This window comes from Rhineura floridana, chromosome 17 (genome assembly GCF_030035675.1).
Source record: "Rhineura floridana isolate rRhiFlo1 chromosome 17, rRhiFlo1.hap2, whole genome shotgun sequence".
NCBI classification, from domain to species: Eukaryota; Metazoa; Chordata; class Lepidosauria; order Squamata; family Rhineuridae; genus Rhineura; species Rhineura floridana.
In genome coordinates this window covers 1,877,970-1,904,789 of record NC_084496.1, presented here as the reverse complement: position 1 = coordinate 1,904,789, position 26,820 = coordinate 1,877,970, and the positions used below count along the sequence as shown (strand labels likewise).

Sequence of the window (26,820 nt, the reverse complement as noted above, 5' to 3'; positions counted from 1 at the left end):
CTATAAAAGCTGTACCTGGCTCTGTTTACCAAGAGGGGAGCTTCAAAAAGATCAAAGCTAGGAGCTTTAATTAAAATGTATCTTGACATTTTGATAGTGTGCTGTCCCCAGACTATCTGCATTCATGAAAATTCATATTTCCTGCATTAGCTTCCTTTTCACATGATGAATCTGTAGAGCTGAATCCTGAGTGCCGCAGCCTCAGATGAGGAAAGCAAAATAAAAAATAAAAATTGGAGGGGGGATGTATCCTAGTTAACATGTTTATTATTGTACTGTTCTTTGCCTTTATTGTTTCTCTTTTATTCCTCTGCATCTTGTCTGCAGTTGGCTAATTATTCTTTTCTTAGGGAGGTTCACAGTGCGTGATAAGAGAGCTGTTTGACTAGAGGAGGTTTTCAGCATTTTTCTGGGGGACTTTTGGGAGGAAGTCAAGAGGACTGACTTAGCCACATTCAGATGCATTGCAACTGGACCCACTAAGCTGAGTTGCACTGGTGGTGCTGATCTCATATGTGTCTGCATGTCAGCACAAGCTGACTTAAGAGTAGGGTGGGTGAATTTGTCCATTTTGGTGACTGTACTCTGAGAGCACCTTGCAAAGTTTTCACGGCTGGTCTCCAAGGGCTGCAAAATCTCCACTTCAGGGCTAGATTTTAACAGCCCCTTCACCGCTTGGGGTAGCTCTGCTGGACAGCTACTTGGGACCCAGTGGTGGTGGAGAAATGGGCTTTACTTGACGGTATCACTGCCACACGGTAGGAACAATGAGGTGCTCTCACCCATGTAACGCACTAGCCATCTTCCTGGTCACTTCAATCCCCGGAGCTCCCCAAGATGCCAGGCCCCCAAAACAATTTAATGCTGCAGATGCACCATCACTCGGACACCCTGACCAAAATGAGCAGAGTGATCTTGAGATGGAGAAAGGAATCCTTGAAGTATCCAAGACCGTAGTGTTGTAGTAATGAATGATGTCACTTACTCACACAGAGTAAATGCATGATCTGGTCACCCTACATGACTGTGCCTTAAAACAGTGGGTCATGGAACCTGCCAGAGGGAGGTTAATCTTGGACTTAATCTTAGGTTGGGCACAGGTTGTGTGAACCTGTGGCACTGGCTTGGGACCAAGTCTTTCTGGACTGCTCAGTTTCATCTGTTAGTGTCCAACCCTGGAGACTTTTGGGCCTTGCCCTTGTCTTGGCTGCCCTGAAAGAGCAGAACTTTCACCTGGCTTGTTTGCAGGGTGTCGGTCACCCCCACGCAAGACTGTTGTGTTCATAAAGAGTTTGACGCAGGGAATTAAATTTCAAGATTTGCTTCTGCCCTGGTTTTCTTCTTCATTATGTAATTCCTGCAGACCTTTCCCTCTGTATTTGACCCTTTGGGAAATCATACTGGAAATAAATGAGGCCAGGAACATTTTTCATTTTTCCTTGCCCAAAATGCAGCCATGTGGCCTTATGGATTATTTATTTCCTGTAGGCCCCATCAACACAGTTTCTTTCTCCACCGTCCTGTCAGTTTCCAGAGATGCTTCATTTAAAAGGAAGCACACAGATACTTCAAATTTTTTTAAAGGAACTTCATGCGTGGAGCAAATATTTTAGTTAGCTAGGGTGCACGCAAGTCCTTTGCATGGCTAGTCAATGAGCTGCTTGCAGATCCCGGCCCTCCAGTGAACAACATCTGGAGGGCACCAGGTGGTCTAGGTAAACAGAACACAGTGCATTATGGGAAATCATTGCGCAGCCATTGTGCCCAGCCCTGCCTCGGATCAGCGACTGGCAACGCGCAGGGCAGTGATGTGCCACCATCCTCCATTGTCTTCACTTACCGTTACAAGGAGAGTGGATCACAGAGCAACTGAGGAGCAGCTATCAAGCAACTCTGTCTTGCTGAAACGCCTACTTAAGCTTGTTGTAGGAAGTCCTTGTGGCCCACCTCATTTCCTCCAGACTTCTTCAGTTTCTTGAATGTTGCCTGGGATGTTTGCCAGCTCCTAGAAAATTGTCACTTGCTTCTCCTCCCTGCCTGCCTGCATTCTTTGTGCGCCTCAAGGAGGTTGCAAAGCAGCTTTTGGGGAAGCGGAGGAGGGGAGTTACGTGGACCAGGAGCCGCAACTCTCCAGGGAGTGACGGCACCCTTTTTCAGACAGTCCCAGATTCTGCTGTAAAACTGTCAGGTCTAGATGATTCGGTAGCTTTACGTGCACTAACACTCTGTCTCCCTGGTGAAGAGTTGGGTGGTTCTGGGGCCTTCCCAGTCCCTTCCTCCTTTTCGTCAAGCGTACAGCACCGCCGTTCTCTGCAGCTCTGCATGTTGGAGTTGCATGTCTTGTACTTATCTGCGGAAGGGCCGTTGTAGCTCAGTGGCAGAGCATCTGCTTTGTGTGCAGATGGCCCTGGTTCAATCCTCGATGGCATCTCCAGAAGGACTGCTGTCAGGAACCTAGAGAGCTGCTGCCGGTCAGTGTAGACAATTCTGAGGCTGATGGTCTGACTCAGGGGCATAGGAAGTTGTCTTAGGCATCCCTGTTCCTAAGGCCCCTGTTCAGGGAGAGTGCAGGGTTGAGTCCCGTGCCCCCTGCCCAGTAGGGAGTTGGCAAAGAGGGCAAAGCTTGCCCTTTCATAGGAAACTGCCTTATTCTGAGTCAGACGCCTAGTCCATCTAGCTGAGTATTGTCAACACTGACTGGCAGCCGCTCTCCAGCCTTCCAGAGAGAAGACTGTTTCCCAGCCCTAGTTGGAAATGTGGGCTATTGAACCTGGGTCCTCCTGTATGCAAAGCAGATGCTCTGCTGCTGAGCTAAGATTCCAGTCCTCATGGTTTTGAATAAGGGGCTGATTTAAATAGGAACAGAGGAAGCTGCCTTCTCCCAAATCAGGCCGTAGGTCCATTTTGCTCAGTGTTGTCTACACTGGCAGGCAGCCAGGGTTTCAGAATGGAGTCCCTCCCAGCCCAACCTGGAGATGCCTTCGTACATTGAAGCAGGGACCTTCTGCATGTGAAGCGAGGGCTCTGCTCTTCTGTAATTAAACCAGAACGATCATTAGAAGCTAAAATGATGAAACTGGGGTTATCATACTTTGGACACATAATGAGAAGACTTGATTCACTAGAAAAGACAATAATGCTGGGGAAAACAGAAGGGAGTAGAAAAAGAGGAAGGCCAAGCAAGAGGTGGATTGATTCCATAAAGGAAGCCACAGACCTGAACTTACAAGATCTGAACAGGGTGGTTCACGACAGATACTACTGGAAGTCACTGATTCATAGGGTTGCCATAAGTCGTAATTGACTTGAAGGCACATAACAACAACAAATACTAATTACAAAACGCTTGCCCCCTTTTTGCTCTTGAATTTTGGGGAGCGATCCTTCCAATCTGCTTCTTGTTCCAAAGGGGCAGCCAGGGCGGTGCCCTTTGGATTGGACTCCAGTTCCCATCATCCCCTCCTGACCCCATTGGCCACCATGCTGGTGCTGCTGGTGCTGCTGGGAGTTGTAGTCCAACAATGCCCACCGGAGGGCAGCATGCTGCTCGCTACCCCTCAGGTGGCAGCCTTCAAAAGTGGCGGGGCTGCCCTGAATGTGTTTTGCCCGCTGTTGGCAGGATTGGGAGGCTTTGTTGCGTTTTTTTGTCATAAATATTTTGCAGTATGTATTTATAGCTGCTGAGTGTACATGTGGAATCCACCAAGGGAATAAATAAATCAGGAGTTGCTGAATGATAAACGACAGTTATTCTCTCCCCCCCACCACCACCTGCAGTCGTTGCCAGAGCAAATGAGCTCTAGAGCAAAGGCAACTCCGTGGAAGGCAAATAGTGTTTTCCTCTCCAGCCAGTGGAGACTGGTGGCTCTGATGAGCACGGGGCAGTGGATCTGTCCTGGGTGCCTTGGCCAGCTCCTTGAAAGTTCAGACTAAAACCCGCAGCAGATTCGCAGCTCCACAGACATCGTAGCCACCGCTGCCTGTAGGTGTGCCCAGCGGCTCTCCTTGGGCTCTGTCACTCTGGCTAGTGCCTAGAAAAGGGACACTGGAACTTGCTGCCTTATACTGTGCATCTCAGAGCCTTGGCCCATCTAGCTCAGTATTGCCTACACTGACTGGCAGCAGCTGTCCAGGGTCCCAGGCAGGGATCTTTCAGCAACCAAACTTCAGGATCTTCTACATACAAAGCAGGCACTCAGCCACTCAGCTGTGGCCCTTCCTTGAGACAGGAAGTGAGGAGGGCAAAGAAGAGATTGCCTCTGAGGCACGTGTAGAGGGCTGTTCTCTCTCTCCACTAAGCATATCAGGCGTATCAGTTGGAGAGGCTCACTTTGTTGTCATTTCTCTGCCTTTGCTGTTTGACCTGAGGGCCTCTTTGCACACATCGATTTTTTTGGGGGGGTACCTCTAAAGTTCTAGATCAGCTTTTCCCAGCCTGGTGTCCTCCAGATTTTTTGACTACACCTCCCATCATTCCTGACCATTGTGCATGCTGGCGTGGCTGATGGGAGTTGTAGTTTAAAATGGCCGTGTGGGCAGCAAGGGCTGATGCGAGTTGCCTCTCATTATGGTACACACGAACATAGTTGTGTTTGCCAGTGTCCGTATCCTACTGGGACAGGAGGTGGGGACATGTGGTTATCTGCACCTCTGTCTCCTGCACCCACTCAGCGGCAGACCCAGGTGTGGTGCTCTGGGTGGTAGGTGAAATGCCCCCTGAGGCTCTTTACCTACCACTCTGTAGCACATTCGTCAGGCTCATTTGCTTAGCAAGCCTGGTTTATTGACTCTCCCTCTCAACGTAGGTCAGTGCTATACCCATTTTAGAGATCAGGTGCTGAGGCTGTCAGAGGGAACTGCCTAAGGCTGTGTCATGAACCCAAGCTTTCTAGATTGGAGAATGCCTCTCTGCCCACTGGGCTGCACAGCTCAGCCGTCTTCCCCTCCCCATAGGCTACTTTCTTTTCCAGAAAGTGAATGGAATATCTGATGAGATGGATTATGGTAGATAGATTCTCTCTCTCTCTCTCTCTCTCTCTCACACACACACACACACATGCACATGCACACGCACACACAAACACATTTTCTCCTCTGTTTCTCTGCCAGAAATGCTTCTCTCTCCACTCTGCCCCAATTCTGGGCTGACATTCCCCCATTCAGCATCCCCCTCTTCACCACAGGGTGCACCGTGATCCTTTCCTCTATAGCCAGGGTTGCTACGTCTTCCAATTATCGGCCGCTAGGTGCCCCTTGCTGCAAACCAGTGGGGGGGGGCAGCCTCACTGTGATCAGAAATAAGCTTGCGGGAGACCATATGTTTGTGAGGAGTTGTTGTCACACTGTCTGTGCAGTAGCAACATGCCAAGTTTCTGCACAGACTCTATAAATAATGCAGCATCAGACAACTGGAATAAAAAAGCCCCCCCCCCGGACCAAATCCCTTAATCAGATGCCTGTTTTAATAATACATATTGAATGCCTGCCATTTTTGGCTTCAGTTTTGTTTCCATGTCTTTCTGATTTGCTTTTTAAATGTGTATGAGTCTCTGTTATACACACACACACGGAGGGTGAGGGAAGGTCGTAGCTCAGTGACAGAGCATCTTCTCTGTATGCAGAAAGCCCCTTGGTTCAATTCCTTTCTGGAAGAGACCCCTGTCTGCATTTCTGGAGAGCCACTCCAGTTCCATCTGTCAGTAAAAAAACAACAGTACAACCATATTGTGTCAAACCCCCCAAATGGCATCCAATGCAGCAGGCTCCTCAAAATCAAGTGGAGTCGTGCTAGTTGGGGCTGATGGGAGCTGCAGTCCAAACCTTCTGGAGGGCACCAGGTTGGGGAATGCTTGCTTAGTTTATGACAGCAGTGTAGTTAACTCATCAAGTGACGGGGCCTGGGACAAAAGAGGGTTTCAGCTGGAGATGTCTCTCAGCCTTACTTGCAAGGCAGATGCACTGAGCGATGTCCCTTCTGCAAATAATGGGTTCACCATTACCTGAGAAAACCACAGGCAAGGCCCTTGAAGCTGTCGTCTTGTTAATCCACATTTTAAAATTGTGAAATTCAGAGGTAATCTGAAAAATGTGGGGATTAGAATACTTAGAGTTAACATGCTACAATTTAATATGAGCAGAATGCTAGTGAGACATCTCAGCTGATATAGAAAGAAATCATTAATCCTCAGGCTTTGGGTGATGAGCAACATGATTAAAATTTATGTTTATCCACACCTAATTTATGTAACCACAAGCCTCCAAGTAATCATTCCAATTATTTACTTTTTAAAGGTCAACCAATTAATACCGTCTTTCCTTTGGAGTTGAGCCATGCTGTGTTTTTTTAATTAAAGACATGCAAGGTATCTATCAGATTTAGCCTGCCTAATCTCAGGACTCAACACAGACCTTTTGTTGGGGGGGGGGATAGCTGTAACCCCATTTTGTTGTTGTTGGTATTCATTAGACATGCAAGTCTCTGGTTAAGCAGAGGTCCCCAAGTGACTTACAACGTATTTAAAAATGTAAGCATTTCCTTAAATAATGCAAACAGCCCTCCCAGGGGATGGAGCCCCTGGGGAAAAGAGCCTTGCCAGCCCCTTTTAAGGCTCTGGGATGTTTAGAAGCCAGGTGTGGAGGACCTTTCACCCTCCAGGTGTTACTGCACTACAATTCCCATCATCCCAGACCACTGCCCATGCAGGCTGACACAGACAGAAGAGGGCCCAAGGTTCCTCACACCTCCGCTAAGCCTTTGCTAAGAACAATGTGTTCCCCAACTCACCCAGAGCTGTCCAAGGTCCTGGTTTGCCTTGCCTTGCCTGACTCTTGTAATTGTTACCACAGCCTCCACAAGACCCAGTCCCCAGCTGAACAGTCCTTTGTGTCATGCGCTCCCCCTAGCAACTAGCCAGGAAGTTTGAATGGCCTGAGGGAGGCCCCGCCTGAGAGACCAAAAGGAAATTCTAATGTGTCCCTCTACTCACCCACTGAGGGAAGGCAGGAAGAAAGTACATTTTAGAGCCCCTGGAGGGCACCAGGTTGCAGAAGGCTTAACTGTTTATATTTGATAAATTCCTTTGATCTCCCCCATCTCTCTCTCTGCTTCCCTCCTTTTCCTCATTCCCTGGACATATTTCCCTTTCTTCAGCTGTCTTTTGTTCAGGGTTCCAAAAAAAAAAAGGGGGGGGAGAATGGAATGGTTCTTTTCAAATAATAGTCACCCTGCCTTTCTTTTCCTAACCCTTAAGCCAGCCCCCCAATTGGACGGCTTAAGAAGAATGACAGATTGTTACCCTGCCATCTTGATAGGCTGGCAGCTATGATTAAACCATTTGTCTCCGTATGAGTTTTAATGAGTTTTGACACCGTATAATTCAGCCAAGGAAGCTATCGATGGGTCTTCTGGCTGTTTCTCACCCATTGCAACAAGCGGATCTTCAGCCTAGGCTGGAGTGCAGCTGGTGTAAAATGCAATGGTCCGGGTGCTTCGTGGGACACCCAACTTGCCTCATAGTGCCGCAGCGTTGAAGGAGCGGCACTGGCTGTCTGTTAGCTACCGAGCCAGGTTCAAGGTTTTGCTGTTGATGTTTAAAGCCCGTAATAACTTGGGAGCAAGATACTTTGCAGACAGCCTCCCCGGTAAAGACCAGCTGATCTTTTAAGATTTTCCAGGCAGGCACGGCCAGTTGTTCCATAACTAGCGAATTGTCATTTGCTGTGAATGAGAAAGCAAGCCTTCTCTGCAGTAATACCTGCCCTCTGCATTACCCTTCCTTGGATAATTTGTGAGGCAGAGACAGTAATGCCCTTTAAATACTTCTTTAAAATGTATATGTATATGTATCCAAGCTTTCCTGGACTCTAACTCTTAATTTTTATTTTGTACACTGCTCAGTTTTATTTGATATATACAGTTGAGTTTTGCTTTTATCTAGTTTTTAGGACATTTTATTTATTAAATTTTATTGTTGTATTTTTATGCAAAATGCTCAGAGATTTTTATTATATTAAGCATTTTAAAAATGCAAAGGAATCTCTGGATTTCCCAGAGAGGGTTTTTTAAAATTGGATTTCTATCCTACCTTTTGTACAAAGAATTCAAGGTGCTACACATAGTCCTTCACACACACACCCATTTTATCCTCACAACAACCTTATGAGGTAGGTTTAGGCTGAGAGGCAGGGCCAAGTTCACCCACTGAGCTTCATGGATGAGTGGGGATTTGAGCCTTGCTCTCCAAGGTCCTAGATGGACACAATGTCCTCTGCACCACACTGGCTCTCACTAGTTTTGAATTTGGCTGAGAAATTTCTTTTTCGTCACTCTTTGCTTTTGGCATCCAGTTTCACCTCCTTTTTCTGTGTGCACTTTAAAGAAAAAACACTTCAGCCTCTTGGTCCTAATCTGTGGATGCTGTAGTGCTAATGAGGTTTGCATAACTGATACGTATTACCCTCTTGACGGTACCTCTGGAAGTCAGAGTCAAATAATTGCCAGTAATTAACTTGACGGTGGCTTCACTTTTCCTCAGTTGTGTCCAGAATGCATCACATTTTTCTTAAGTTGCCACAACAGGCCTCCAGAGGTAGGGAGGGACTCTCTTATTTGTAATCTGTGTTGGCCGCTCTGGGTTTCTCCTTTCTGAAAAACCCTGGTGCAAACCAAAACCTGTGTAGCACCTTGCAGAGCCTCCTTCGAATATTTGCTACCTCCTCCTTCATTCTGTTTTTAGACTCTTACAAGATGTGACTTTGCCACCAGCCAACCATTTTTCTCTCCCCCCCATTGCTCTGTTTATCATCTAGCACAAGGGTTGGCAACCTCAGGCCTAGGGGCCACTTCCGCCCTCCAGACCTCTCTACCTGGCCCTTGGGACTCTTCCCCAGGCCACACCCCCTTTTCCCAGGCTGCCGCACCCCTCACTGGCTCTGCTTTGCCCCCTCCTTGAGTGTTTTTGCCTGACCAGAAGGTGTCCTTCAACTCTGACCATGCCTCTCGCTCACCTGGATGGAGAGGGGTGTGTCTGAGTCGGTGTAGAAATGTGCCTACTGTTCATTGGGGTGCATTTGCTGCACTGTCTACTTTCCCCCCTGACTCGGTGTAAGGCAGTTTTCTGTGTTCTTGCATATCTTGAGTGCACATGGAAGGACTCCTCATGAAAACTGCAAGGGTGTGCTGCTTTTAAACTGCATGTCAGGCTAACTTGCCCTAAATCTAGGTACAAATCCGTAATAGAAGCTGGCAGGTTGGCCTGACACGGAACCAAAGATGCGTTGGAAAGACGAGTGTGTGTTATGAAGCGTCTGTCTTGGTTCGTTTTTCTCAGGATGAATAATCTGGAAGAGTGCAAGGAGGGAAAAATTATTTTGTCACTTTCCTGCTGATAGCTGTGAAATATGATTTTATTTATTTATTTATTTACTTTATTGCATTTATATACAGCCCCATGGCCAAAGCTCTCCGGGCAGTTTACAACAATTATGAACATTAAAAACAAATATACAAATTTAAACCATTAAAACCCATAAAAAACGATAAGCAAGTTATGTTGTTATGATTTCAGTCTCAGCCTGCTGTGCCTTGGAATTCTCAAAAGGTAGGGCCATCCACGGTGTAGAGATGTTGGCTAAATTAGAACTCATTTCAAAATTACCCAGAGCCTTTATTGGACATCCGGGTTTCAAATCTCTGCTCGGCCATGAAGCTCTCTGAGTGACCTTGGGCCAGTCACTGTCTCTCAGCCTAACCAACCTCACAACGTTGTTGTGAGGATAAAATGGAGAGGGGGAGGACAATGTGTGCCACATGGAGCTCCTTGGAGAAAAGGGGGGATAGAAATGTAATAACAAATCAGTAAATTTTGTGGCAATGTATTATCAGATGAAGGCCCTCACTGGCTTAATCTGGTGTTCCAAATAGATAATGGTTTGATCACAGATCTTTTCCAACTTTTAAAGGTTTCTCATTTCTCAAACCAGAAACCTTCTATTGTCTAATTTATATCTTTATTAATCTTGTGTTTTTTATGCACTTGTTTTAGTCACGAGTGCAACGTCTTTTAGCAGAATGGTAGGATGGAAGCAAACAAAGGAAGTTCTCTTTTCCAAAGCCATCACCGAGATCCAAACTTCTCTTCCTCCCCAAAATTACCCCTTTTGGTGGTCCAACTAGTCCAGTCCACTGTCTGGACTCCCTTCCACCTTCCCTGTGCTTGTGGGTCCCAGATATGTTACAGGCAATTTGGAGCAAATAATATCTGCTGGGAACGAGGTGCTTGTTAATCAGCTTCCACTCTCTCTCTTGAACTCGCAGCTCAGCAAAGAAGGAAATTAAATTTCTGAACTTCACACGGCAGAATTTGGTGGTCAGAACACGGTCTTCGGTAGAGTTAATTGCAGTGGCAGTTACTGGAAGGGCCAAGTCTGATAGGGCAAAGTCAAGATAAACTATGCAGGATAACAAAAGGCAAGGCAAAGCATGAATGGTCAGAACCATGGACAGATCACTGTGGCCAGTGCTGCCTGCAATTCCGCTAGGGAGAGCTGTTGTCTCAGCAGGGTGCAGAGGCTCCTGACGCTGACTGAAGGCAGCTGGGCCATGTTCACACCAGACATTTATTCCACTATTATTCCACCTTAAACAGTCAAGGCTTCTCCCAAAGAATCCTGGGAAGTATAATTTGTGAAGGGGTGCTGAGAGTTGTTAGGAGACCCCTGTTCCCCTCAGGGTTCACAGAGAACTTCCCAGAATTCTCTGGGAAGAAGGGGTGACTTAAACTACTCTATTAATTATAGTTTTGTGGTGACATTGGGGAGGCATTGCACAACAACAAATAAAGTGGAATTAAATGTGGGCAGTCCAGTATAAATCCACACAAATGCACTGCGGTTGTGGCAATGACATGCTGCAGAGTATACCCTCCCTAAAAAAAATAGTTGGGGGCTAGTGAGAATGAGGACATGGTCTCTTCAGTTCGGCTGGCAGGCTCTGGTTTTCATGCCTGCCTGCCTTTTGCTTACTCAGCAAATATGCCCATGGAGAGCATTCTAAAACTAATGGAGTCTGCCAATGTTAGCCCTGGGAAACTGAGCCGTGCAACTCCTGCACACATCATGGTCCGGTGGCTTTAAGCATTTAATTCTAATTGGCATAAAAACACACACACACACACACACTACACACACACACACACACCAAATGTAAGATAGTCATAATTAGGTGATATCCCTTTGCTGCCAGCTCCACTTTTAATAAATCTTTTCTGGGCACAGTGCTCCCACCACCTTCCTTTTGCTTCAGAGCAAAAAATAAAAATCTGCCGACACTTTTCTTGCTGGTTGAATAGCTTTTGCTCTTGTTTGGATGCTGCTGAGAATTGGGGGGGGGGGAGTTGTGCCTGGCTCTTTTCCCTTCGCTTTTTGTTGAGAAGCTGGAATAATATGAATATGAGGATGGGTGAATCTGCCAGTCTTAGTTTCTCTCCATTTCTTTTTTCCAATCTGCATTTTTTTGCAATTTATTTTTTAAAATCTTTGCAAAAATTCATCTTTTAGTGTGAATTTCAGACAGGGGACATTCCCAGTCCCACCTGGTAATGCCAAGGATTGAACCCAGGACCTTCGGCATGCAAAGTGAGCTATGGCCTTTCCTCAGCAGTAGGTGCATCTGGAAGGCACACAGCAAAGGATTTTTGGCTAAAATGCATCTTCCACTTCACGATGGCTTCTAACCCTGTAACGCCTTGTGTCAGTAAAAGCACACAGAGTGTGCATGCTCAAAACTTGTTCAAGACTCCTTCCCAGTGATGCTGTGGACTAGCTTAGCTCCTTGGACTTCGTTCCATTATCTTTGACATTCCATCACTCTGACACCTGATTGGAGACAGGTATTGATGCTCCCAGAGCATTGCCACACTCTGCAGCCAATCTGTGCCTGCAGCTCCAAGTCACTTAAGGAGTGCCTAGCAACGCGTCTGTTTCCAGCTTGTCGATTCTCTGTCTTGGCAGGTTTCTAAGTGTTGGGAAGCTCAGTCCCTGGCAGGAGAGGACCATATTTGCCAGCAGTGAGTGTGTCGTCCGTGGATGTAGGGGAGGAGTCCAAAACCAGGGTGGCAAGGGAGGGGGAAATTAGGCAGGAAGACAGGTAGGTAGATGTGGTTAGAAAACCAGCTTTAGCCAGCATGGAGACATAGCCTGTAGCTTATCTGGTTGAGTTTTCCAAGATCAGCCTGTTGCTGAACTCTCAGATGTGTGTCCTTTTGTATTGCAGACTCAACCGGCAGGGATTGGGAGAGGTCAGGATTTTCTGAACACATTGCTCAGGTGTCCTTGTGGAAGAGTTCTGTGTGTCTCAGAAGCATGCAGCCATGCTGCATTTTCAAATTAAAGGAATAACCTGAGATGAGGGAAAGGAGCATGTTTGAAAATGCATACCTGAATCTAAGGCAGCCTTCACCAGCCTGGGGCCCTCCAGATGCTCTGGACTATAATTTCCATCAGCCCTAGCTAATGCTGGCTGGGACTGTTGGGAGTTGTAGCCCAAAACATCTGGAGGGCACCAGGTTGGCAAACGATGATCCAGTGAAGCTGAATGCGGAAAGATTCAGGACAGAGAAAAGAAAGTGCTTTTTCACACTGCACATAATTAAAACTATGTAATTCGCTCCCACCAGAGTTAGGGACGGCCACCAACTTGGACGGCTTTTAAAGAGGATTAGACACATTCATGGAGGATAAGGCTGTCAATGGCTACTAGCCACAATGGCTATCCATTTCCTGGGAATAGGTGGAGAGAGTGCTGTTGCACTTGGGTCCTGCTTGTGGGCTTCTTCCCATAGAGGCATCTGGTGGGCCTCTGTGAGAACAGGATGCTGGACTAGATGGCCCCCCTTGGGCCTGATCCAGTAGCCAGGCTCTTCTTCTTAAAGTGTCTTCAAGCAAGAGGTTTCAGATTGCCCAGCCCTGCGGAGGCTGCCTCTCCTGGAGCCCCAGAGAGAGTGGCACAAGCCTGCACTGCTGATAAAACTTTAATAGGCAGCCACCACTGGTACAAACTGCAAATGCCAGCCCTTTTATGGTCTCCAGATGCCACTGAGTTAGATTCCAGCTGGAGTGCTCTGTTTCCCAGTCAGCAGTTTGCACCTGCAATCAAATTGCTCGGCTCTTGACGCAGCAACAGAGGGCCTTGTGGCTGAAACCTTGAAGTTATCGTTAAATTTACATTTGTTTAGCCCTCCCTCTCTCTTTACCCACCCTCCGTCACCACCCACTTTGAGAGTTCTGGCACACTGTTGAAAGTGGAGGGGTTGGATCCTTAGTGTCCAAATGTGTGGATTCAAGCAAATATAGTTTAACAGGCTTTTATGCTGAGGAGTCCTTGTTTTTACTGCTAAGGAAATAAATATGGTTGTAAGCGTCATGAAGCTCTGAAGTTTACGGGGAAAGCTTGATAGCTCATGGAGCCCTGAGCTCTGTGTGTATTGCCTAGGGAAATGCTACTCAGCTAAATTATGCGGTTGTGCCCTGGGCACGTGAGAACAGAAGAAGAGCCTGGTGGATGAGGCCTGTGGCCGAACTGGTCCAGCATCCTGTTCTCACAGTGGCCAACCAGATGCCCCAATGGGAAGCCCAAAAACAGGACCTGAGCGCAACAGCACTCTCCCCTCCTGCGGTTTCGAGCAACTGGTGTCCAGAAGCATACCGACTCCAACTATGGAGGCAGAGCATAGCCATCCTGGCTAGTAGCCATTGATAGCCTTATCCTCCACAAAGTGGTAGCCTCTTGGGGATCTCAAGGCTGCAGGTTCCCAGGAGACGGGGCTGATTCCTCCAGCTTCTCCTTCTAGTCCTCATTCCCAGGTAGCCAATGGGGTTCTCCTGAGCTGATCTATATATTCACTATGGACACCAGCAGCATTTGAGTTTGGTTTGTGGTTTGTGTTTACTGTGGAGCTGGACAAAGAATCTGAATTGCCTGGATAAAGAAAACAGATCTCCACTGGTCAGTGTAGGGCATATCTTTGCTTCTTTTGGGGAGGGTGAGAGAGTTTTGTGTCGTAGCTGGCTAGCACAAGAATTTGCTTTGTTTGAGCTGGATGGCACAGTTTCATAAGATGTTAGTTTAATGTTAATGTTTCAGGATACAACATAAAGACAGCATTTTAAAATGTATGTAAAGTGAGTTATATGGAATGTGGTCTTTAAAAGTATTTTGTTTATGTTTCAGACCACGGTGTTGTCTCTATGACATTGATTTTAGTTTGTTTTAATGTTTTTAGCTCCTGAAGAAGGATAATTCCAAAACACATTGAGTTTACAATAAATCTACTCAGCACCAGAGCCTGCCACCCCAGGAGCCATTGATAGCCTTATCCTCCACAAAGTGGTAGCCTCTTGGGGATCTCAAGGCTGCAGGTTCCCAGGAGACGGGGCTAATTCCGCCAGCTTCTCCTTCTAGCCCTCATTCCCAGGCAGCCAATGGGTTTCTCCTGAGCCCTGGACCAGCTATAAGTATTTCCAGGCCAGGCTTCCATCTTTGCAGAGCTGGAAGCCAGGCAGTTGCCTTGTTTGTGTGGCTCCCTCAGTTTGCTCCAGATGTCTCTGCCTGTCAGCCTGTTTACCCCTGCTCCTGTCTCTCACCCTGCTTAGATCCTCATTCCAGCCTCCCTTCAGGCAAACATTTCTCAGCTGAGCTCCCAGCTTGCAAATTACTCCGTGTCTGGATGGACTCCCGGCTGTGCCAAAATCTGCCCTTCCGTTTCTTGATGCTTTTCTTTCTCTGCGAAAAGAGGCTTCTGTTTTTCTGACTCTTTCTTAAGGCACTGGAGGATTTCTGTAGAACTTTTTGAAGGCTGTGGGGTTTTGAGCTCACTATCGTTGTGAGGTGGCCAAGGGGGGTATCTGTGCGTGTAAACATTACTCAGCGCTCTACCCAAGCTTCCTGACTTGAAAAAAGCCCCTTGAGAAGAGCAATGTCTTTCCCTGGGCTTTAGCTGAATTGTGGTCACCCTGGAAGGGTTCAGATTGCAGATCGCTGGTGAGATGATTTGTGGGATGGAAGAAAGGCACTTGCAGACACCTCAGAAGTGAAGTAAGCATGATGACACACCCCGCCCATAAGAACTTTTATCTCCCCTTTTGATAATTTTCTAGTGCTATTTCTGTTCTCATTCATTGATGGGGAATGGGCAAAAGAGTCATAGGAGAAATTTTTAGCACCAAAATTGGTTCTCCTTTGGATCTTCCCCTGTTGCGCTGCAGCCAACTCAGAAGGGACAGGAAGGGGGGAGGCATGAGTTTCAGGCACCTCCGCAGCCAGAAGAAGCCGAGTTGGGGATTGTTGTGTCTGAGCAGGATCGTGCGAGAGGAGGGCAGCCTGCTCTTCAGCCAGTTCCCACGAGTAACGCCCTTTCTGAGGATCCAAGCGCACTGCCCCCAGTTGATGCAGAGGACTTGGGGGAGGAAGCTTCAGAGTCAGTGCCAGCTCCTCCTTTTCCAAGCAGTTCCCAGGAGGATTCCAGCGTGGCACAGCCCCCTGACCTCGAGCCTGTTACTCGGGAGCAGGTGTCTTCAGATGAGCTGTTGGATGCGCGCCCCCTGTCTCCTCGTTCCCGTCGACAGGGCAAAGACAGGAATTACGAAGGAGTCAGAGATTACGTTCAAAAACATTTCCTATATAAGCCTGCTGCTCCCAGTGGGGAGTCGTTGAGTCAACTTCCTTCACATGCTGCAGAGCATGTCTAGAGTATAGTTAGGGACTTTAGTGAGTTAGTGTAGGGTTTCCTATGAAGCGCAATGCCTTTGATGTATCCATTACTCTAATAAAATGAGATTTACTTGCACACACACTCCAGCCTCATTCTTTCGGCTCTGAACGGGACATCCCCCCAGGACACCGTCTAACATGCTAGCTTTCACACTAAGCCTTTCCCTTGGAATTATCCTTTGTTCAGTCACTTTTACAGGATATCCTGATGCTGGTTTTTGTCAAATGCAAGCAATCCAGTATTTTCTCGGTGGTTCTGTTGTTTTTAGAGTTGGTGGTTGGCTTTCTTCTTCTTTTTTGCAGTAAAATGCACCTATAGCACTAGCTTGTCCCCTGTGCATCATTAGGCCATTAAAGGTATCCTGTGCCTTTTAAATTGAAAGTTTCCTCTTTGTAAGTTCAGTCTGTTCTGTGGCTTTTGTAACTGCCTTAATAATGTCCATTTTGGGGGCGGGGAGGGGCTTTAATGCCTTATTTTATCTTATTTTTTCTCTCTTTCTTAGTTTTCATAGTGAAATAGCATTATTTTGCTATTAAAAAGGAAAAGAGAAAGGATAATATAACAAAACTAGTAATTAAAGCCCCCCCACCCTCTTGTGGGAGCAGAAACTGACACTGGAGCAATTAAAAGAGGTGATTCAGGGAGCAGTTAAGAAATTATTCATCGCTAATTCCCCAGCCAATCAGAAATGCAAACAGAAAATGCTTCAATGTTGGAAGAAACATTTTTTTAAAAGGGACTGACTTGCAAGCAGGCATCATAGAAAGGATCTTGGCCATGGGAAAGGGCAGAGGTGGGGAACCTCTGACCCTTCAGATGTGCTTGGACTCCATCTCCCATCAGCCCCAGTCACTATGGTCAATGGTCAGGGATCATGGGAGTCGCAGTCCAACAACATCTGGAGGGCATCAGTTTGGGGAAGGTGCCCTAAGAACTATAAGCTGCTAAAGCAAGGCTGGGAACCTGTGGCCCTTCAGAAATTGTTGATAGAACTGAGGATGGCTAGTGACGGGGAAGAAATTAAGTTCAGTTCATATTTATAGGCAAACTTACCAAATTAGCACTTTCCAAAGCAATACATGAACATTGAATGTATTGAAGGATGTACACAGCCATCCTTCAAAATTTGCCTTTCCTCGAAATTCTGCAGAGAAGTTCTCCAGCCAAGTAATGCATATATTAGAGGAAAGGGTGCATATAAATGCAGATGTTCTTGAAAATAACATACAGAAATGCATTTATATTAGGGGACATTGCTTGAAAAAAGGTGTACATTTGTCAAAAACGCTTGCAAAATGTGTTTGTTAGGAGAAATTAGCAAAAAAAGCTGATACATTTTCATGAGGGGGTTTTTTTAGTTGCAAATTGTTGCAGAAATGTGGAGAATGAATTTAAGATTGGACAAATGAGAACCTGAGTGAACCAAAAATCATAGAATCATCCATCCCTGATCATGACTAGTGGCCCCTGAAAAACTTCTTCTCTTCCATAAATGTGTCTAGTCCTATAAGAGGCAATCTGTCTGTTTCCTGTCCCCTTTTGGCCACTTCTCTCTCCCCCACCCCGAAGGCTTAAGAGAACCCAGAACCTATGGCAGGGTAGCTGGCCTTTTTGGTGAGGGGTGTCCCATGCCTCTCTGTGCACACAGTTTTCTAGATTTGGGTGATACTCCTTGACAACACTGATTGTGGTTCACTCCAGATTGTGATGAATGAATTTGCCGGGTTCCATTTCTCACGCTTCCTCATTTTTCACTCTTAAATTCAGTTCTCCACATTTTTCTCAGCAATTTGCGAATCCTCGTGAAAAATATTTCTCCTAGTAGACACATTTTTGCATGCAGCTTTGTCTAATACACATTTCCCCAAGCAATTTGCCTAGTGGAATGCATTTTTGTATGTTATTTTCACTAACGTGTGGATTTTTCTACACACTTTACCTTCATTTTTTGTACACACATTGGTTGGTTGGAGAATTGCATTGCAAAATTTGGCAAAGTGTCAATTTCAAAGGATAGATGAGTTCTGGTTGGCATTAGGGATGGAAGGATCTGTCACTTTCAGTTCTCTCAGTTTCTCATTTTTCCAGTCTTAAATTCAGTTCTCCAGATTTCTGCAGCAATTTGCAATTAAAAAAAAAATCCTCATGAAAATTCTCCAACATTTTAGTGTGAATTTCTCTTAATAAATACATTATTGTAGGCAGTTTTGACTAATGTACACATTTTTGCCAGCCATTTCTTGTCATATAATGCATTTTTGCATTTTATTTTCATTCATATATTTATTTTTATGCACACTTTCTCCTAAAATATGCACTTTTGTAAACATTCTTTGGTTGAAGAACTCTATCACAAAATTCAAATAAATGCAAATTTCAAAGGATGTTTGGTTCTCATATTGTTTTGGAAAGTGCGAATTTGATAGGTTCAGCTTGAAATGCAAACTGAACTGAAATTCTCAGCCCATCCCTAGTTGGCATATTGGTTTAAGGAGTGTGAATTCAGATGCAAAAAAAAAATAGAAATAGAGTTTCCCCCCCATCCTATTCCAGCATGCACCTCTCTTGCAGCTCTTGCAAGAGGCACAAAGGAGCAGCATTTATGGTGCTCTTGCTGGAGAACAGGTGTGTAACTTGCTCCTCTCTGCTTTCTGTTGAGCACTTGAGGCCGCCTCTTCTATTCTTGGCCAAATTACTGCAGAAATAGTTAGGATGTGACTTACCCCCCCCCCCATACACTTACGTTCAAAGCAGCTATGGAAGAGATGATTTGAAATGGGAAGAGACTGAGTTTGGCTCAATAGACCAGTGTGTATCGTAAAGCATAGCACTGCCCTCTACACTCTGGAAGAGGTTGCTGAGGACCAAATTGATTGCAGACAGCAGAGACGCTTCCAGCCTCCCGCTCTGCCACTTTAATGATGCCCTCAGTGTGGTACCTCTCCTTCCTTTCTTTAGCACTGCCTCAGATTGCCAGTCCCTTGGTAACTTCTTATGCTCTTTAAAATAGAGTGAGTGTGAGTGTGTGTGTGTGTGTGTGTGTGTGTGTGTAAGAGACAGAGAGGGAGAGAGAGAGAGAGAGACACTCAAGAATTAATAGGATATTTTTGGGGGGAGGGGAAGTTTCATCAATTAAACCAACGTAATTTGAAAGAGCAGAGATGTCATAAATAGTGCTAACTACGTTATGGCACCATCTGAAAGAGCGGCTTGATAATTTAAAATCTATACTTTCATATTTCTCTCTGCTTACCCTTCCTGAGTTCTATCTCAGCGTCACGGGACTCGACTCTGCCCTTGAACACCTTCAAGTCTTTCATTGATGCAGGCAAAGTACTCCAGATGGATTGCCGCTCATTCATCTGGGTCTAGCACTCTTTTGGTTGACTTCACTGGGGAAGTGCTGCAGTGGCGCTGAAGGCTGAAAGACATTTGGTAATCAAAAGACATGCTGGTGACCGTGCAGGAAAGCCAACTGAATAGGCGTCTGGGAGGTTTAGGGTGTAATAGACACAATGTAGTTGGGATTGGGGGGAATTTGGGTAAAATTTGGCGTGGCAAAGGTTGTCTGCCTTCTGCACATCCACTGCATGAACTGGTATCTGGTACAGAATTTATTTATTTATTTATTTTATTTGTAAACCACTTTATATTTCAAAAAATCTTGAAGTGGTTTACATTTCAACAAAAATCCATATGAATTCTACATTCAATACAGTTGCTAATAGTAAGAAAAACAATAATCCACATTTTAAGTAACATAATTGAGCAATAAATCTCTAAACAATGTACATAAAATGAAAACAAAGTGAATCATATACAAAACGAAAAAAAGAATATAAGAATGATTAAAATATATCTAAAAAGACACATGAATATTACAATAAAAGCATGGATGCAATACCTTTAGCCTGTTTTAATTGGAATTAACTATCGAAAGGAAGCCAGTACTAAAATGGACCCATACAGTGAGCACCAGCATTGGAGAGCAAATATTTATTTATTTTTATTTATTCATGAGATTTGTTAGACGCCCATCTGGCAGAGGTTAATCTGCCACTCTGGGCGACTTACAACCAAACACAAGTACAATCCATATAGACAATCAGAATACTAAAATCCTAAAAATTAGAAATGAAATTAAAATAAAAAAATATGAGTCTTTGACCTTCCCAGAGGATTCAGGGGTACTGCAACTCATAAGTATGAATTTAGCACTCATAAATATCCCAGCTCATTAAAACAAAAATCAAGTTTCTAGCCCTTATGGCAGACATTCATTCATTGGCGATCACTCGTGGCCGAGTAAGACTGTCTTCCAAGATAAGGTCTTTAACAGTGGGTCCGTAAGTGACTGTGGAGGCCAATTCTGGATCCACACAGCCTCCCACAGTGAGGACATAGGTTTCCAGATGGAAGACGGTCACGATGAGGATTTGCTTGACGTGCCTTCCGCTTAGCTTGTTTGTCCAGTTCGCCCTGTACTCGTGTTTCTTCCAAGTCCATAGCACCTTTGATAATAGCTGACATCACTGGACTGGCCATGTTGCTGGAATGCTTGATCACCGTCTTCCAAAGCAACTACTCTACTCCCAACGAAATATTGGTGGACAGCAAAAGAGGTTTAAAGATGTTCTTAAAGCGAATCTAAAAGAATGTAATGTGAGCATCGAGAACTGGGATGTCTTGGCCCATAAACATTCCTTATGGCAGTGGTATATAAGCTTTAAAACACTTGACCCATGTCTTGTGATGCCTGAGGTTGTTTTTAATTGTTTTTAATGCAGTATTTTAAAATTGTTGCAACCTGCCTTGGGACTTTGGGTGAAGGGCAGGTAATACATCATGGTGATAATAATAACAATGTGGCTGAGCAGAATTCTCAGTGCTCCTAGTGGGATGGGGGCATCGTAGCTGCTTTCCCCCACCCTCAAGTGACTGATGGAAGCAGAGTGTGTACATTTGCATCATTCCAGTCTTGCGATCTTGCTTTGCTAGGGGAAGAGTTTGGGTTGCTCCGACAAAGGTCTTGTGCCGCTCAGATCTGAAGCACTGCACTGTGAGATTCTCCACATAACGCTGTGATGTTGTTGAAGCTGAGAGTCTGTGTTTTGTCCAAGGCTTTCAGGGTGGGGATTTGAACCTGGATCCACACTGTTTGAAACCTTGACAAGGTTGCATTTACCACCATCTGGTTCTTATCTCTTCTCGCCTGTGGATTGTTCTATACAATTTTGTCTGCACTCTTTTCCCTGTGAAATTTATCTGCCTTTTGCTGTTCTGGAAGCCCCTGAACTGTTTCTCATGCAGCAGATGTGTTCTCCGTGTTGGGAACAAAACTGCATCTCCTCAAGCAAAAGGCAGCCATTCCCCCACAAAAAAAACCTAACGGTTGAGGGTCCCTTTGGCACACTCTACACATAGGTGCGGCCCTGCTGGATGCTGCAGATGCAAAATCTGTGTCTGTCCCAAGGAACAAAGAAATGGCCAAATGATGGATTTGGCCCAGCTCAGCTTTTTACCAGGCAGCTTGAGAGCATCTGCATGAGGACTGATGTGGGCAGATGTCAGGATGGGGGGGCAGGGGAGTGAAAGCAGGAACTCATAGGGGGTGCGAAGAAAAAGGCAATTAGCCAAGATAAATTATCTCCGCCGCAGAAAAGAGTAGCTAATCAGCAGCTGCTGGCAAACACAGCCTGTTCTCCTTTCTTCGCTTACTAGGAAAGTGTGGGAAAGGGGGAGAGTTTGGGCTGGCGAATGGCAACAAGAGGACGAAACAGTGAGGGTTTTGTTGGAAGAGAGGAAGCTGCCTTATACCAGATCAGGCTGTTGGTCTATCCAGCTTAGTAGTGCCAGCACTGACGGGCAGCAGCTGTCTTGGGTTCCAGGGAAGAGTCTTTCCAAGGCACTCCTGGAGATGGCCAGGGGTTGAACCTGGGGCCTTCTACATGCAAAGCAGATGCTTTATCACTGAGCTACAGAACATGAAACAGAGCATAGGATGTGGTCTTGTATCGAGTCAGACCATAGGTCTCCGAGCTCGGTCTTGTCTACGCAGGTGTGCAGAACCTGTGGACCCCAACCCCTCTAGCCCCAGCCAGCGTGGCCCGCGGTCAAGGATGACGAGAGTTGGCGCCCCACAACATTTGAAAGGCCACAAGCTCCCCATTTCTGGTCTATGCACTGACGGGCAGTGGCTCTTCCGGGTTTTCAGATGAAGGTCGTTCATAGCCCTACACTTACACTCACACTTTCTCTGGGAACTGTGAGCTCTGTGAAAGGAATAGGGGCCTCCTGACAGTTCTCTGCACCCTTTGCAAACTACAGTTCCCAGGATTCTTTGGGAGAAGGCATGTCTGTTAAAGTGGTATAATAGTGCTTTGAATGCATAATGCACATGGGCCTTACTTGTGTTTGTTTTTTTAAATGAGAGCTGAGGATCTGGCAGTTCATTTAGGGGAACGGCCATAGCTCAGTGGTAGAACATCTGCCTTGCATGCAGAAGGTCCCCGGTTCAATCCCCGATGGCATCTCCAGGGAGGGCTGAGAGAGACTCCTGCCTGAAACCCTGGAGAGCTGCTACCAATCAGTGTAGGCAGAACTGAGCTAGATGGACCACTGGGTCTTACACAGTATAAAGCGGCATCCTATGTTCTATGTTCATCCAGGTGGGGAGGAGACTGTTCCCTTGCCCCCCCTCCCGTGGACTCCTGGGGTCAGAGCTGGCCCTTGGATGCCCTTAATGGCAACCAAAACCGGCTGCTTGAGGGGTGCCAGACTTGGCCTCCTGCCTGGGCTGCCTCTGCTACTGCAGCACCTTCCGGCCTCTGCACCAGCTTCCCGCAGCCCCGTGGCTGAGCATCAAACGGCCCCTCTTGCATCCTCCTTCCCCCAGATTCTGCTTCCTTTCTGATTAGGGACTGTGCTCCCCTAATTTCTCTCTCTCCCCCACTTCCAATAGGGTGATTCATTCCTTTTCTCCCTGTTCAGGCAGTTGGCTTTTTAAAGGTATTTTTAAACCTCTTAAATCATCCTTTCCCCTCCAGCAGATGGTGTAAATTTAGCCTGTTGCCTCGCTCCTTCTTGCCGCTGTCAGGCTTGTTTGGGGAAATGAGAGCGGAGAGGAGGCAGGTCCTGGTCAGATCAGCTGGGAAGCAATGAAGCCTTCATGCCTGACCTCCCTATCAGTCCAGAGTGGAAAAAATCAGTTTATTAGCAGGGCAGCTGTCTGCTGTGTGTGCACACAGAACCGATTGTTGGAAAAGGTGTTTGGGGAAGGCCCGTTGCAGCTCAGTGGCAGACTACCTGCCTTGCAAGCCAAAGGTCCCCGCGTCAGTCCCTGACAGCATCTCCAGGTAAGGCTGGGAATGTCCCCTGCTTGAAACCCTGGAGAGCAGCTGCCAGTCAGTGCAGGCAATACTGAGTTAAATGTTCCTGCCTGTTGCAGCAGGAACAGGGACAACTTTGAAGCCTGTGGAAGTGGATGTTCCAGATTTCCTTAGGCATGAAGTTACCAACGTGAGTTCTAGGAATGGTTTCCCTCCAGGGAAGGTGTGGCAGTGATTCAGCCTGTAAGGTTGATTGTTGCTTACAGAATACTAGATGAATTAGAACTCAGCTAAAGATGTTAAAAACACAGTGGTGGCCACCTGTTGCTTCGGAATTAGCTATCTGTGAGGGCGAGAGAGACCCAGATCATGCCTCCAAATTTTAACATGCACTACCTTAACGCAACGTCCCAAACCTGCTCTCCTGCAGATGTTCTGGGCTACAACTCCCATCAGCAGCTGTATGGTGCGGAGGCTGATGGGAGATGTAGTCCAAAACATTTGGAGGGCAACAAGTTGTGAAAGGCTGCAATAGTCGCATCTCACATTACAGCTCCTGCGTTAAGCGGGTGGTTGGGTTACAAAACTTCCTCTGGCCCTTCCAAACTCAATAATTAAATAAATTTATAGATTTTTAAAATGATGCTTTTTCAGAATTTCACACATTATGATTACCTACATTTCTTACTTGGATTTAAATCTCTCTCTCTCTTTCTTTGTGTGTAAGTGCCTCTGTTTTAAAATATTTTTATATCAAAATGCATTCCAGAGCAGTTTTCAGCACTATAACCGCAAAAAGATAAAATGTAAAATGCCACAAATGTTCTGGGGTTGTTGGGAGGTTTTTTGGTCATGCTGTTGTTGTCGTGCAAGAGGGCCCCTCCAAATGGCTAACTTTGGGAAAGCATTGCAGAATAACTAAATAAAGCAGAATGATGTGTGAACGGTCCAGAATAAATCCACCACTAATGCACTATTGTTGCATCAATGTCATGTTGCAGAATACACGCCCTCCTCTCCCCCAAAAAACAGGCAAGATGGGTCCTGCATGACAGCTTTGTGGCCTAGAGTAGCTTGTTTTCCTTTTAAGATGCACCAAAAGGATCCTGACCTATTTGTCTATGCTGAGCTTGCTTGGTCCTTGAACAGCTTTTAATCAACAAGAGAGATGAGCCAGGATTGGATTTCTTTGGAATAAATTGGCAAGTGTTGATTTCTCACTCCTGTTTGTGCTGGCTTTGGACCCAGAATGTCACTGTGTTCTTGACTTCATTGGCACTAAACCACTCCTGGAGACTTTTCCTGGCTCAGAGAAGGACTTTTTCACAATTGTTTAAGACTGCCTTTCCAATTGTCCTTTCCAAAAACACGCTAACGTCCTCCCAACCACTTTGCCGATATTTTCTCATTCACTCTTTCCACCCTGCATCAACTTTTTTTCCAGTACTTGTTTTGCAAGGCGTTGAGGTGACTACATATGAGCCATGATCTATACTAATGCAATAAAACAGAGAGTGTAAGGGTTTATCTGCATGGCCAAGTCAAACAATTTTAGCAGAGGCTCCCTGTTCCCAGGATTCTTTGGACATTATAGTTCTGTGAGGTGGTTGGGTTCACAGGCTCCAGCCTACAGTCCCCAGGATGCTTTGAGAGAAGCTATGACAGTGGGAAAGCACCAGCTGCGCTGTCAAGGAGGTCATGATATATTGTAGTCTTCCCCAACCCGGTGCCCCCCAGACGTTTTCAACTATGTCAAGGGATGTGCTAGAATTCCTCCTAATTCAGATTTGGTAATGTATTTTCTATTAATTCGCTTATTCCCTATTGTTGCAGATTGGGTTTTTATGTAGCGATTTCCCACGGCTATTTTCAGAAACAGGTTTTATGGGTTTTTTAAAAAAAAATCTGTCTCTAAAATACTGATATTAAGAACGATAGTTTTATTGATATTTCCTTTCAAAATATTGATATTAATATCAGTATTTTTTGTGAGGGGGGAAAAAGGATCGGTTAAAACAGCTGGTAGTGGACAAAGAATGAACTCAAATCGATACCGGCCTATTGGGTTGACGGAATGCTGTTGAACTGGCACTGGCCAACTACAACTCCCATCAGCCCCAGCAGATGTTTAGCATCTTATAGAGAGCCAGCCCTACCATTATTTATTTATTATTTAATTGGTATCCCCCCCTTCCTCCCAGCAGGAGCCCAGGGTAGCAAACAAAGCGAGCCAGAGTGAGGCAACTGCCTTGGGTAGCAGATGCTGTGGGCAGCGGCAGCAACCCTCTGACTGTTCCCGCTGAGACCACCTGTCATTCTCCTCTGCTGGAGGAGCGCTGTGTTGGCCGCACAGCCTGTTCTGCACCCCAACTGCTATCCCACTGACGGTGTAGAAGTGAGATTCAGCCGCCAGTCCAACCAGCTGCTGTATGTGGGATGGGGGCTCTGTGTGTGTGTGAGTGTGCACACGCACGTGTGTGGGCGTGTGAGACCATCTTGTGTTTGCCCCAGGCAGTACAATGTATTGGGCCAGCCCTGACATCATATGTGTTAATTGGCTTACCAATGCGCCAACATGCCTGTGTTACCGACAATGTGTTTTTGTGAATTACTGCTGCTAATTACGTAATTCTCACCATCTGTACTTCTCTGCATTTCATTTCGTTCTGATCTCTGTGTTTAGAATCCTATCCTGTCCTCCACCCACAAAATGTGAATATATGCTTGACAGCTGAAGATCTCCCTTCTGTGCATCTGGTGAAATGGACCGTTGTCCACAAATCTTGCGCCTATAACGGATTTCCTAGCCTTGCCTTGTAGGTGCCGCAAGACTCTTGTTTTTGCTGGAAGAGAATGAAAGGGCCGCATCAATCCTTCTGGAAAGAATAGATGAGTCGGCTCTTGAGTATTTGGACCAAGGTTGTCGGAGGGTCTATTTATAAGAAGACAGCAGGGATACTGAGGCACTGGTATAGGCTGCTCTGGTCAGGAAAAGGGCCTTCATAGCTCAGTGGCAGAGCATCTGCCTTGCATGCAGAAGGCCACAGGTTCAATCCCCAATGGCATCCCCAGGGAGGGCTGGGAGAGACCCCTACCTGAAACCCTGGAGAGCTGCTGCCAGTCCGTGTTGATGATACTGAACTAGATGGACCAATGGCCTGACTCAGAACAAGGCAGATTGCTGTGCCCCCCCATAACTGAAACCTCTCAGCAGCTGTTGGTTTATTTCAGGAAGCGAGGGGTCGTCTCCCCCCCCCCGAGGTCCTTTATGTTCTGTAGGCAGCCTGGCAGCTTCCAAGAGCATCAGCAGGACTCTTTTCGAGGTTGGATGCCTTGATTGAAAGCTGCTGCCACACGCTCGTTATCGGAGAAGTGCTCTTGGAGAGGGAGGGTGAGATGAGGGGAAAGCGCTTGGAACCTGCGTGACTCTCCGTAGAAAGCTCTGGGCAAGCAGCACGGAGTTGCTGTCACCGCTGCGGCTCAGTGGAACGGATGTTGGAGGTGTCCAACAACCTGGTTCAGTCCCCAATCCCATCTGGCTCTCTCCCCCCCCCTCAAAAATAAAATAAAAATAGCGTTTCTGGTTGACAGCAGTTGGAAATGAGTTTGTGAGAAGAGGAAAAATATCTGCATGCGTACATCGTCACTTCTTGGCTGCAAAAAGAACTTCTGTCTTTCCGCCGCACATAGAAAATTGTCTTTGAAAGTGAGTGGCTTGCAGGAGT

The 26,820-nt window shown here is 46.2% G+C and overlaps 1 protein-coding gene across 2 annotated transcripts in view; it reads left to right on the top strand.

Annotated features, from left to right (window-relative positions):
- Positions 1–26,820, top strand: part of RAB26 (RAB26, member RAS oncogene family) — a 112,167-nt gene that overhangs the window by 44,615 nt on the left and 40,732 nt on the right. The window lies entirely within an intron of this gene.